The 14,049-nt window shown below is 40.7% G+C and overlaps 1 protein-coding gene across 3 annotated transcripts in view; it reads right to left on the bottom strand.

The window, feature by feature from the left end:
• ZNF462 (zinc finger protein 462) overlaps positions 1-13,665 on the bottom strand; it is a 93,218-nt gene extending 79,553 nt beyond the window's left edge. For 2 of the 3 annotated variants that reach the window (XM_026061099.1, XM_026061100.1), the window contains exon 1: positions 11,007-13,665. The gene's annotated coding sequence lies outside the window, so the exon portion shown is untranslated. The remainder of the gene's footprint in view (positions 1-11,006) is intronic. The other variant, XM_026061094.1, reaches the window with a different exon arrangement.
• Between the last annotated feature and the right edge of the window lie 384 nt (positions 13,666-14,049).

Genomic DNA, 14,049 nt, shown 5'->3' with positions numbered 1-14,049 from the left:
GGAAGGCTGCCAAGCCTGCTGTGGTGAGATTATCATCTTAGTAGTTATTTATAATAAAACTATCTTCAGCAAGTAACACCTTTTTCGGTATGAAAAAGTCAAGGACAATGTATTTTCTTTGCTATGTAGAGATGTTCTAGTTTGAATGAGAAAAGGTGCAAACAAAATCTAGAAGCACTGTTTGTTTACATATGAAGAAACACTTCTGATGAAAGTTCTCCAATGTGCTCTAGAAACTGTCCAACACCACTAGAAAAACCACAAGGTTACCAGCTACTGGTAAATAACCTGCAAGCGAAATTATATAGACAGACACAACAGAACAACCATACCTTATCAAAAAAAAGTCTCTTGATTTGACTGCGTCCTTGATACTTCTGATGCTGAAACAGCTACCACAACATGGAGTTATCTACGTAACTAAGAAAAAGTTCTGCCCTGGGAGGTCGTGTTCAAGTTCATATAGTTCTTCAGTGCCACCTCTTTGCAAGTACCCTATGCAGAAGTGCTAGACTTCCAATAGCTTTAACCAAAAAATCTCTTGAATGGGGCCAATGGAGCAAGCAGGACTTTGTAGTGATGAAGTTACTGCAGAAGAGAACAAACAGTGTTCACAGACAAGCCATGTTTCATATGCATCCCCTCCTCCCACCACCAAACTGCAACTGGGAAAACATACCTGTGGGTTGACTACTCCCACACTCCCACTCCAGCTCTTAGGAACATATGAAGAAAGCCATACCTTTGCAGGGCTACCACAGAACAGCATCTAAGACAAGGATTCATTCAAGGGTAGCTGTAATATTATTCTTTGAACATCCTGCTGAACAGGCAACAGAAATCCTGAGAGCTCTGATTATGAAGCACAGCTCTGCCATGCCCCTCACTGAGTAAGCTCTAGTATTCTAGAGCTTCCCCGACTGCAGCTACAGGAAGATGTCTCCAAATGTTTTAAAAAAAAAAAAAAAAAAAAGGCAACACAGAAAAAGACCTGTCTATGACTGAGCTGACAGAAGTCAAAACACTAGATTTTTAAGATTCAAGAGTCCATAGAATATCTGGCAAGATTATTTAGGAATTCTTTTTCCGCAGATTTAGACAGTCATGTAACAGTATTTGGCTCTTAAAATAATGGTACCACGGTAATTTGTCACTAGCTTTAACCAAATAGGAAAAAGAAATTATAAGTAGCAGGGCATTCCTCCTAAGAAGAAAGGAGAAACAATTGCAATATTTTTCTACAGCTTCTTAATAATTAAAGAATTGCAAAATCTATGCAATATCACTTGCAGTATTTCATACCTTTCTTCATTTTGCAGCTGCAGTACAATGTTCTCAAATGGTTACAGCTTTTGAAGAAACTGTCTCTGCACTAAAGCCAAAAGGATCTACAGTGAAACTTCATCTGAAGCTCAGGACTTCCACATGACTGAACTCTTGTCTTTCTCCAGATCTGCTTAGCCCTTCAGCCTCCCCCCAGCCCCTTTCATAATCCATCAGACATGCTTTTGGAGTACACTTCACTTGTTTAAAAAAGCAAACAGGTTCAAAAAGAGAAAGAAATGAAACCCTGCTGGGCTGAAGTTTTCAGATGACAAAGCAGAAGGTAATCATTTAATACCAAGTATGAAAGCAACATAAAAGGACAAGATGCAGAGGGGAAAAATCTATTTAGGCTTCCTGCACTGGCATGAAATGGCTGCTTTCCTTCTTTCTGCCAGCTCCCATGCTTCATGTTGACATTACACATCCTGTACTGTAGATCCACCCCCATGCTGATGCTTGCCCAACAGAATTATCTCCTGCGTCACAGCAGTGGTAACAGAACTGCTGGCTCTGCAGATCTGAAAGCACCATTTCAATGCTTAATACACACAGCAACTGGACACATTACCAGATATTCTGGGTTGGTTTGTGGCACTCTCAACACTGCATTACTCGGCCTAACCTTCTGTTAACCAGATGGTCTGTTCTTCCCTTGGGACCAAATCATTAAACTTTATTTTATTAAATTCTATCAAAACGCAGGGACAGTTTACAGCACTTGTGTCTGGTTTATCTCCAACAGGGTTGCTAAGATGAAAATGACCTAAAAATAACTGGAAATGCTGCTTCACACCAACAGAGAACAAGATCTTTTGGAGTAAATATTTAAATGATCTGCCAGATGAAGTACCATAGCAGTATGAACCACATGGATAGCAACTTGTATTATGTACACACATGCAATTGTACATGCTCCTCTCATTGTAAAAAGGCCTAGGTTGCATGTTCCCTGATCCAAAGCAGCTCTGTCTTGAACAGGCAATTACCACATTAGTATCCATTACCATTCAAACCAACATCTTCATGGAAAAAAACATATCAAAAGCTGTGGCTTCCAAAAACACCACAGTTAGCAATGGGGCTCCAAAATGCATGAACATCATCTGCAGGCAGCCAAGCAACATGAATGTTCTCACCAGAACACTCCCAAACTCATATGAAATCATGCATGAGGGACATGCCAGCACTAACTGAAGTCTAGCTTAAGTATTTATCACATGCACACTCCCTCCACCACAATACAAAGAGCGAAAATGAAAAAAGGAGCACATGAATGGACGTGAAAGAATTACCTAGTGCAATAGCACTCGTTGGCTCTTGCAAATGAACTGCAACCATGCCCTCACATGCAACCACAAATGAACATCTCATGTATGTAGGTGGTAGGTGTTGAAAGCTGAGGACATCTTCTATTTAAGATACCATTTCCAAACACCTCCCTGAAAACTCCAAAAGAATCAGTCCATATAGCTAAGGATTTGATCTTCAAATGTTTACTCACAGGAGTAGCTGCAGTGAAATTCAAAATCAGATCATAGGGACTACACACATGAATAAGCTTTTGCAGGGTAAGGGTTTTAGCCCCCATCTTCTATCATCTGCCAAATGTGCTACAGTAACAAGAGAATGCAATGGTAGCTGAGGTCTGACCTATTAAAAAGCCTTTGTTAATGTTCTAACAGTGGCAGTGAGGATTTAATAAATAAATAAATAAAGCATACATGCCTGCACACAAAACAAACTCCCAGGAATGTAAGAAGAATCCTGTAAAAGTTGCAGCTTTACTGCCTTCCAAAGAAAATAGGAAGCCAATCCATATAAAATCTAACCATAATAAATCACTAAAATCTGTTCTTCATGGCTACCACTACAGTGCAGTGCTTCCAAAGCAAGGCTGGATTCACTGTTCAGATTTCTGCAAGCATGCATTTGTCAGATGCAATCTTCTCAAACTAAAGCTCCCAATCAGGGCTGGGGTCTCAAATGTGTTCAAATAGGACAGCACTGCTATTATCCAATTTCCCCCTGTGACTAAGTTCTGGTGTGGAAGGAGATCACAAATCATCTTCACACCACTTGGGAAACTAAAAAAAAGGGTTTTTTTGGTCATCCAGTATTAAAATTGTTATTTAGACATGAATAACCCTCCAATCTGGATGTCAACAGATCAGCAGGCACTGCCTTCAGCCCATAAGCAGGCTGCTTATTTCACCTGCAAAGAGGATTAGATGTCTTTGGCATATCAAGGAAACAAGTATAAGAATAGACCGTGTGGCATTTTAGCTCCATCTATCTTTAAAATTTCCCCAAAGAGTAGGATTTTTTTTATGTCCCATTTAAGTTACTACCTCATCATCATATGACTGGCCTCCACTGCCATGACATACAAAACTTCAGTATATGGTAACAGGCCCCCCAGAAAGTCATTCCACAATCTGAAACATCATCTACCCTTCAAACACACTAAAAATAGATTGCTCACCCCCTTGAGGTCTCAGCAGCCCATCTGATATTACAGTACAGTATTAGCAAACCTATGTAGACATGAATTCTTAAAATAAGTATCTTCAGAGATAAGACCACAATACCAGTAAGCAAATTATATTCCTGCACACGATTGAAGCAACATGGGCGAACCTCTGGAAGCACTGAAGAACCATGGAGGGCAACGAGCATTTTGGGTTGTTTTGCAAGAGAACACCACACGCAATCTTTGGTCAACCTGCCTGTCATCCTGCCAAGCAACTTCTGACTCAAGGCTTTTGGTCTGAAAGACGTTTTCTGAGTGTGACCTCAGCAGTTTTAATGTGGTTCCTTAGGAGCCCAACATACTGAAAATTTTGTATTCCCCCCCAACACACACATATCCCCAAGGTGGAAACAGAGCAGAGCATCTGTGGAGAAGGCATGGACTGGAAAATTCATTGTAGTACATTATCACCTCTGTAATCTGATCATTTAAAAATAATTCAGGTTTACTCATTTATTCATGCGGCTGGTAGACCCAAATATATTGACTCACTCTTTCAGTAGCTCCAGTGAGTAATACAGTTATGCCCTCGGAACCAGAAATTTCAGGTCTCACATGTGCCCAGATAACCTGGCAAGAGAAACCTGCAAGCTCTTGAGAAACAGCAGCTTCTTCTCAACCTAGCAGAGTACGGCCCAGGAAACACATCAGAAGCCAGTACCTGAAGGGTTAAATACCCAACTCCAGCAAACCCTGAGCTGAGAGTCATCATATATGCTGATTCACACAATGGCCTTCAGTCATATTTACCTCCTGAAGGCCTGATAAGGTCCTCCTCTCCCTCGGTTTTGGTGCTATCACAGGCAGTGCTGTTTTACACCATATGCTTGATCGCAGACAAGAGAACTTGACCTCCATATGACCTGACATAGCTGAAAGCCGATATGCTTTCTCCCCACTGCCCTCCCCCACCAAAGATAAAAGGTCAGTTAGACCAAAAGGAACTGGTCCACACAGACTTCAGGTTACACAAATCAACTTTGGGGATGCACTCCTGGCCAGGAACCCAAACCTTTTCTTGCAGGGCTGCAAGCTACAGCTATTTGAGAGGGCAGTAACAATTCAGCAGTCAGGAGCTAATTAACTAGACTGAGAGCTGCCTGGCTGCTCTCAATTTTCCATCAGCCATTTGTTAACATTTTTACACTTGTCAAGTTATTTAGCTGGGCATAATAGAAGCGTGGTTTCAGAGCCCACCAGCGCGGGAGGTTCAATATCCTGTAGTCAAAGCCACCCAGACTGTAGACAAGGAAGGGAAAAACTGAAAGGCAAGACAAGAGACCAATTAAGTAGGGGGAGAAATTATTCCTAATCTGTATATGTTGTCATTTATTTATTTTTCTGACTGTACCACTTGTCATAGAACATAGAAGAAGATGGAATGACTCCTGATAGCCATTTCATTCCTAGATTTTACTGCATTACCAAATAAACTATATAGATACTTAGTATCTTTTCCATACTCACCACAGTCAACAGCCCATCTGGGAACAAATGATCAGTCTGAATGACCAAAGTGACATAGAAACCAGATATCACTAGTCCTAGATCTCCCCGTATTTGCAAACAACAGATGAGATCTGCCCCACTCTCACTGACCAGAACCACTCCACAAAGAAAGAGCTTTTCTTTTTTTTCTTATCTATATGTTCTTTGTTTCAACATACACAGCAACAGAATGCAGCACCAAGACCTTAAGTCCTAGTATCCCTCTTAAATCTTATTTATGTCTATTCTACTGGGTGGAGGGACAGATGGTTTAAGGAATTCAAAAAATTAAGAGCAAGATTTCCAGAGCTGACCACTAATTCTTTGGTCTCTTTAGTGGTTGGTCGGAGACCCCTAAAACCCAGTTATGAAGAGCCACATGCCCACAAATCCAGCAGAGTCTGACAGAACCTGAAGAATCCAAGTCTAAGTTAAAATAAACAAGTGTTCAGGGGCCTCTCGAAGTTCTGGCCAGAAGCAATTTGCCTGAAACAGCACAAGTTGTCTCTGGAAAAACAAGAGACAAACACCCATGCCTGATTCACAGCACACACCACAAGACCAGCACTCTTACAAGTAGTCTCACAAGTTTAGCCTGGATTGGAGTGTCCACTTGGTTTAAAAGGAAAAGAAAAGAAAAGAAAAGAAAAGAAAAGAAAAGAAAAGAAAAGAAAAGAAAAGAAAAGAAAAGAAAAGAAAAGAAAAGAAAAGAGGAAAGGAAAGGAAAGGAAAGGAAAGGAAAGGAAAGGAAAGGAAAGGAAAGGAAAGGAAAGGAAAGGAAAGGAAAGGGAAGGGAAGGGGGAAGAAGCTGTCAACCAACCAACTCCTACATTAACCAACTTTACCAATCATTCTAGAACTTCTGCCTAACCTAGCATAGGAAATATGGAACTATTTGAGTTGCCAATTTAAAATCAAAAAGAAGAGGAAAGAAGAAAGGAAAAAACATTGTCTTTTCAGCATCATCATCATCAGGCAGCTGAACTCTGACTTTCAGACTGCAGCGAGCCCTTTATTAATGATCCCTTTCCCATCTAGACGTTAAATTAAAGTCTTCAACCAGTCAACTAACTTTCAAGTCATTAGAAGGTAAATGCATCACCCTACATGTCAAACTCATTCTTGACCCAAATCTTCCAGCACATACAGTCTTCGCTTATCAACCCTGTTTATTTGATAAATAAGGGAAAAAAGTGAAAAAATGGGCTGCCGGAGCACAGGTTTTAGGGGTCACCTTCTCCCATTCCCCCGTTTCTTTGCCAGCAATCAAAGATCTGGGGACAATGTGTGGGAAGGAAGTGCTCGGGGTCTCCTGAGATAAATAACTACCATATTTTGAATCCATTTGCATGACAACTGACCAGTCCAGTTTGCTGTGTATCAGCAGTATGACCCATCTTCCCAGAAAGAATATCCTATGATGCCTTCTTCCCACAATCAGTGTTACCACCCTGAAGCAGCACTATCTGAACCTTAGGAACTACCAGCGGGAAGGAAGAGTTTGCTCATTCGGGCAGTGCAAAGAAGCCCCTATTGTCCCACAAGGCCACGGAAACAGTGACCACATGTACATCAGAAGATTCCATTTTTAGCATCTTTCAAAACAAAGTCTTCTCTTTCACATTATCACGAGCACACTGAATCCTCAGTCTTCCTATATCATTCTCTGTAATGTCTGCTTTGTTTTGTCTTGAAAAATCATTCTCCTGCCTCTCTACCCCACGCAATCGCTCTATTAGCAGCAAGTTTCCACTACACATAATTATGGCATGCCTTAGCCTACTTTTCTGTTTGCTGAATAGCTCTGCCTATTTTCTACTTGTGCTGATGCTACCATTTACTTTTCCTGACACTCTAATCCTTGTATCCTTTGAAGGCCTGACTTCCTCTACCACGACAGCAGCTGGGGTTCTCAGGCCCCTTTCCAGAGCTTTTTATTAGCAACAGTAATGCCATCACTCAACATCCTACTTCTTAATCTTCAGGTCAGCATAGAGGCTGTACCTGTAACAAGTGCTGCAGATACACTGCCCAGTGCTGCTGATCACCCATTACCTAAATGACTAGCAAGTTATTAATTGCATATTCTGGGCATTGAAAGAAGGAAAAATACAGGCACACAATGCAAGCATCTAGCTTCTCCTCTCACAAAAGCATGAAATAACTCTCCAATTTTCTGCACAATCCTAATTAGATTGTTTTATCTCCCACCATGAAAAAACAAGCAACATGCTTTAACAACTGGATTCTTGATTTAACTGATTTAAAACTAACAGGAGTAGCCCAGCGAATCAAGTGTTTTCCTCGAATTATTTGTCCTCACCATGCTGGCCTTGCAATGATTGCTACCCTGATAAGCTCTCAGTAAGTCCTCCCTAATCACTCATGACTTTGATGCTGTGCCTACAGCTCTTTATGCTGACATTATTAAATATGTATTCTTAAAAAGACTGTATTTGACTCTTCTCTCAAGAATGATGATAGCACATCCTGAAATGTCTCATTTCCATCTTTAAATTTAAAGTACCAAATAAAGTTATACTGACTGTTTTCCTTGAGGAACCTTGCTATCCTCTTCTCAAAAAACTGCTTTCAGCCCCAGCCAAAAGCCTACCATATATCACAAAGACTACCCAAAGAGGTACAAAGAGGTTTTTAGATCAAGGGGAAATAAGAGACACAGCATTATTGCTACATGTGGGACTGATGCTCTGTTAACCAGGGTCTCAAAAATGACTACAAAGTGATCACAAGCACCAATGGTGGAGAGAAGGTTCCTTCTCAAACACTGCTTAAAGAAAAGTTTCTTCAAGTAGTGATTAGGCGAGCATTACGCAAGCCCAGTGTTTCAAATATAATACGCTAGCAATGAAGATTCCCCTTTTCCCATCTTCTAAGCCATCTTTCAAACCCCTTCAGAGCTGTGTTTGTACCACAACATGTGGCACAGCTTCATGAAACTCAAGAGATGAGTGGCAGACTTTAGATCTTTGGTATTGTTTCCAAAGCTAAAAGGATAAAATGGAACAAAACCCCAAATAATCTCATGTGACTTTTTATTTACCCATGTGTTTAACTTCCCAAACACATGCAGAAAGCAGAAGAATACTTCCAAACTCAGGACATAAATGAAGACCGAATTCTATTAAATCTAGTCCCCTCATTTGGAAACTTCTATTAAAGCCTTTTCACTACAACCAACAAGATAATTATCATAAGTTGAGCTATCTCCCTTCCTCCCCCCTTTTCTTCTTTCAGCACTGGCATACAAACCATGCTATTTTAACTTCTTTCCTGTTCTCCCAGTTCTTCTGGAACATTTTATTTTCAACAGTCAACTCATTTGGAGAAGTGCCATGCTGAAGTTCAACCGTTTACAATGTTAACTGTGTCTCTGCCAGCAGCTGAAGACTTGCATCACACCACCTTCTCCAGCACCTCTTTGATTAAAGAATTTGAGTTCCTCTCTCCAAGAAGGTACAGGATATTTGAGCAGCCTTCATTCTTATCATACTCCTTCAAAATTACTCTCACTTGCTGAAGAGTGAGATGGGAGTTCTCCTCATTCCCTCCTCAATTAACACTTTGTAGACTCCTGTTTGAGTCCTATGGGCCCATATTATATTTTACTAAGCACCTGAAAGATTTCCATTAAAAAAACATTTCACAGGGAGGCTGCTTGATTATTTAGTACTCTAGAAGGCAGGAACTGTTTGAAAAGCCAGCAAGCATTTAGACTGATGAAGTTAAAGATTCTTACTGAAGTCAGTAATTAGAAGTTCATACTTGATCATATCCTTTAGGTGTTAAGCAAATCACAATTCTGTCACTAGCAGTAGACAGTTTTCATCTGGAACAGGTTCACAAAATACATTATTTCAGTTCAAAATAGAGAAACCTCCATGAAAAGAGCATTTATATCATTTCCTATTACAATGCACTGGAAGTACAATAGAAAGTCAAGAGCAACAAAATAAGCAAAAAGACACAAAGACATATTCGTCTCCATAGACCTTTCCTGATCTAACAAAAGACGATCTCCTTCCTCTACTAGCATCCTTCTTCAAGTCACTCTTTTCAGGATTTCAGTGGGGTTTTTTTGATAATTGCACATCTACACTTTTTGTCCCTAGGTTTGGTTGGTGATAGCTTCATAATAGAGCAAAGTTAGTTAATGGATACAACATAGCTATTCAACATTTTCACAGATACAAGTCCTTTTTCCACAGTCTCGTACTACGAAGCAGTGTYCTTCTGCTCAATTTGAGAAATTATCCGCAACGACATGCAGAGAAAGTGTTACAGTCAATCTGAGCAATCTCAATTTATATTGTAACTCTACACATGTTGTTTGTAAATAATCCAAAAAACATCATAGGAAAAACTCATTTACACTTGTTTCTGGGAGTTCCAAATTTCAAGCAGCATCTTTAGGCTTTTGTGAAGTAACCTTCCTCAAACTGTAACTTGTTCTATTATAAGATACTAGTTCTTCCCATTTCCTTTCTAAGGCTAAAATTAAATTTGTCCATTCCTTAGGGCCCAGAGTAACATCTGCCAGATGTCCAAACATCTACGTAGAACACAGTTCTCCAACACTTACCAACTCACTTTTTAATCACTCATGTCCTCAAAAAAAAATCAATCCTCCTTTAAGTCAAAATCCACAAGACTATGAAATTTGGTTTTAACTTTACTGAATTAAAATGATCATATTTTTTTCCACTTCTGCTTGCAGTTTCTCGACTTTCCATACCCAGCATCCAATTATGTACTCATATTCTTCACAGTCTGAGTGTACACAACATATTTTTTGGTTTTCCTCACATAACAAAATAATTTTGAAAATTGATGGAAAGAAATTCTAAATGTGACCTTTTAAATGCTGTATTTCTCAACAATGCAATGCATTATGAACCCAATAAAAACATATAAGGAAATCAATTCATTGTTTAATCCAATGTTTTTAGGCAGTGGTCTGTAGACTACCTCTAATTTTTTTTCTTGAGAAAAGTGATTACAAAAAATATGTTTATATGCTGAAGAATAAGCTATGAATATGGAGCTTCTGAAAGAGCTTGCACCGTCAAAAACTTCTGGGTGCTCACAAATCAAAAGGAATTGATATCCATTGTCTAAACACAGAATTTAGTGACTGATTACCAGAAACCTGCTAGTCATTACTATCTCATGAATTAAGATCATCCTTCTAGAGTTTCTTTAAACCTGTTTTGGGGTGGGGGTTTTTTGTTTTGTTTTGTTTTTAAAATCAAAAAAGTCCCTTACCTAACCTTTAACAGCAAGGTGAACTTCAATTTCAGTCTGTCTGGAAAGAACTACAGCAACTAACAGCATTAACAAGGATATTGTTCTCTAAAGAGATTTCAGTCTCATAGTGAAGAATACCCCCATAGAAGTAACACCACTCTCACTTCAACTCAAACTTTTCCAATAATATTTGGTTTTCTAGAGTGCCTAATACCACAGGGTAGGTGCTCCTGCTCTCCTTATGAAGATCCTCAGCTTAAATCTCAAACCCCTTCTTGTATTGTTCATTCCATGTTCAAGAGCAATGTATAGGTAGGCCACATCATAGTGCAAGCATCCTGCTGACCTCTCATTAACTAAGAGGAAATTCACAACTTGAAATACAGGCAGATACCTAAGAAGGATATATACATGATGGAGGGGATGGACGCTTAGGATCTGACCCAAATCAGCGAAGTTCAGTAGGGAGTTTTTCATTTTCTTTTGTGGGTTCTGATTGAGACCTGTATTGAGGTTGCAAACTGCACCAATGAATACCACCTCAGGGGAAAAAAAACAAAAACAACAACAAAAAAACAGTTAAATTTCCTCTTTACTTCATCCAAATGTAACATTAAACATATCCAAAATAGCATCTTCCATGGCCCACCTCAGAAACTGTTTCATTTCAGAAAGATGGAAGGTACCCACAGCATCTCAGTAATCAGGGTGACATACCAGCAACCAGAACTTAAGAGATGCACAGTTGGTAATGCAAAATACTTTCTAAGTATGCTACATTATATACAATTTCTTCCCAGCAAAAATAAAGGAAAGGCATTAATTTTAACCTTGCAGCATCTGGATACCAAGTTCATCACTAGTCACTACAGTCTTCAAATCCTTCTATTCTTGGTACACATGTGGGAGTGTATATCAATTCACTGGTCTCCCATCCTATCACTTATACCTCCCATATGTAAAGCAGTCCTTCTTAAGCTCCTCAGAGTGGTGTATGTTTGAAAATTACTGATACCTTCCCATGGAGCTGTGCCTTCAAACTCAGTAGCACTGCACTCTGCACCCTCATGCATTTCAGCACGTAGTTTGAATTTTTTGCATCTACTATGCAACTGATGTGCAAATTGAGGTTGGTGAAAAAAGAGTGAGGCCTCATTTGAGACTATTCAAAATGATTACAGATGAAAAGGTGGGTTAAAAAAAAAATAAAAAATTCCTTTTCAACTTCTATCTTACTTTAAAGATCTTAGGTTTCCATAATGACATTAAAATCCTAACAAGAATGTTGCCAGAAGTTCTCAGAAAAAAAATATTTTAGGACACCAAAAAAGATAACTGTGAAAACTGTTTAGCTTTTTCCAGGAGAAATTGTGTATTTTATGGTGCTCTGAGGAACCTGCTAAAAGCTTCACAGTATCATTTTCATGCAACCTAGTGAGTGGGGAAAAATATTTCATCTTAATTTAAAATACATCCAAAAGAAGAAATGCTCTTGAAAATCATAAGTTAAAAATCCCCCAAATCAGGCATCACCATCATCACTCAGAAAAAAATAACATTTCATGATGTTCTGTGGAAGAACCTGTGCAGCCTCTAGCTGTGGGCACTTACCTCCAAACGTTTTAAAAAATCTATAAATATATACATATATACACTATTTCTTTGGCCAACCGATCAACCTTCTAAATTCTGTGGTCTTTAACCAAAGAAAAATATCTAGAAAGGTGACCTCCACATGAAAGCATAAGAGCAAAAAAGCCTGAGGATGTGTTTCTCTGTGTGAAGGAGAATCTGAGCAATTTCCTCCAATCCTCATTTCCTGATAGCATGAAGTCAGAGAGAAGACCCATCACAATGTTGTACATTGAAAAAGCTGAAGAAACCCTAGGGGAAAAAATCATGATTAAGCCAGCTACTGCCAGCAAAGCTTCAAAACATGGAGAGACATCCACGATGTTAGGAGCACTTCCCATCTCAGCTTTGTCTACTCTCTCTCTCCTCCATTTTCTGGTGGAGCTAGAGAACATGACATGGCTTACCTGACTCAGATCACAGCTCTCTGCCAAACTAGTCACTTCCTCTTAGACATGCAAGCAGCTTCATGAGACAAACAGACCCCCACAGACACACACACAAAAGCAGCAGCAGAAAGCACTCAAACTTGAAGGTCTTTCTCCTTCCAAACACCAGAAAAACGAATGAAACTTTTCCTTTTTCTCCCCAAAGGAGGGAGGTGAGGGGGGGAGAAATCCTATCAGATCACAACTACATGAAGCTCCAGGAGGATCTCTCTGTCTAGAAGATAGAAACTACAATGCTAAGAGGAGCGGAGGGGGGAAGGAGAAGGTTACTCCAGAAGACATAAAGAGCTTGTGGACTGTGTGTGTGCATGTGTGCGAGAGCGAGGAGAAGCTTTGTGTTGTGGAGCCTGGACTGGAACCAAAGCAGACAGCTTGCAAATGGAGGACAGGGAGATAAAGAAAGGGAAAGAGGGGGAGAGATAGGGAGAAAGCTGCTCCGGGTGGTGGAGAAAGGGGCAGGGGAGGAAGCTCCTTCTCCCTTGTCTGGTTTAAAGGTAGGGACATCGGGGAACTGAGCAAGAAGAACTGGGCTCCTTCCCCTTCCTTTCTTCCCTCCTCGCTCTCTTTCTCTCAGAGGAGAGCAGAAGCGTGTGTAATGGCTCCTGCTCTCCAGCTGAACGCTGTCCTCCTCCAAGCAACCTCCTGCGGGCACCACCAGCCCCCCAGCCCCGAAGCCGCCGGGGACCCCCGCATCCCAACTCCAGGAGAGCCGCGGAGGGGGCACCACCGCCGGCTGAGGGACCAGCCTCGCCAGCGGCGAGGAGGAAGGCAGCCAGAGGGGACAGAGGAGCAGAGCAAGAGCGAGAGAGAAAGAAAGAAAAGAAAGAAGGAAAGGAAGGAAGAAAGAGGTCACCCGATTGCCTGGGTCGTGCCAGCACGGAGCTTTTCTCTCCTCCGTGTCTCTCCCGTCTCTGATCCAAGTCCACACGCACAGCACCATCCAGACCTCGCACACACACACGCATCCACACGGGCACCCCCCACCCCGAAAGCTCGGCTGATATCTCACTTATCTCCCCATATCCCCCCCCCCTTTAATGCAACAACAAAAAATTAATTAACCGCCTTCCTCCTCCTCCCACCACCACCACCACCACCACCACCAGCACCTCCTCCTCTTCTCCTCCTCCATGCAAGAGACTTCTCTCTCAAACAAAACACCCCGCTCTCGCTCCCTCTCTTCTCTCTTTTTTTTTTCTTCCTTTCTTTCTTCCTCCTTCCTCCCTTGGCCGAATGAATGGATTTCAGAGGAAGGTGGTGGAAAGAAAGAAAGACAAAAAAGACCAAAAAAAAATAGAGATATAGATATATATGTATATATACACATGAGAGATGATCTCTCCAATGCCAAACCGG

Source organism: Apteryx rowi, unplaced genomic scaffold (assembly GCF_003343035.1).
Source record: "Apteryx rowi isolate R43461 unplaced genomic scaffold, aptRow1 scaffold_176, whole genome shotgun sequence".
In the NCBI taxonomy this organism is placed as follows: domain Eukaryota; kingdom Metazoa; phylum Chordata; class Aves; order Apterygiformes; family Apterygidae; genus Apteryx; species Apteryx rowi.
The sequence above is the reverse complement of the archived record's forward strand: the minus strand, read 5'-3'. Positions and strand labels throughout refer to the sequence as shown.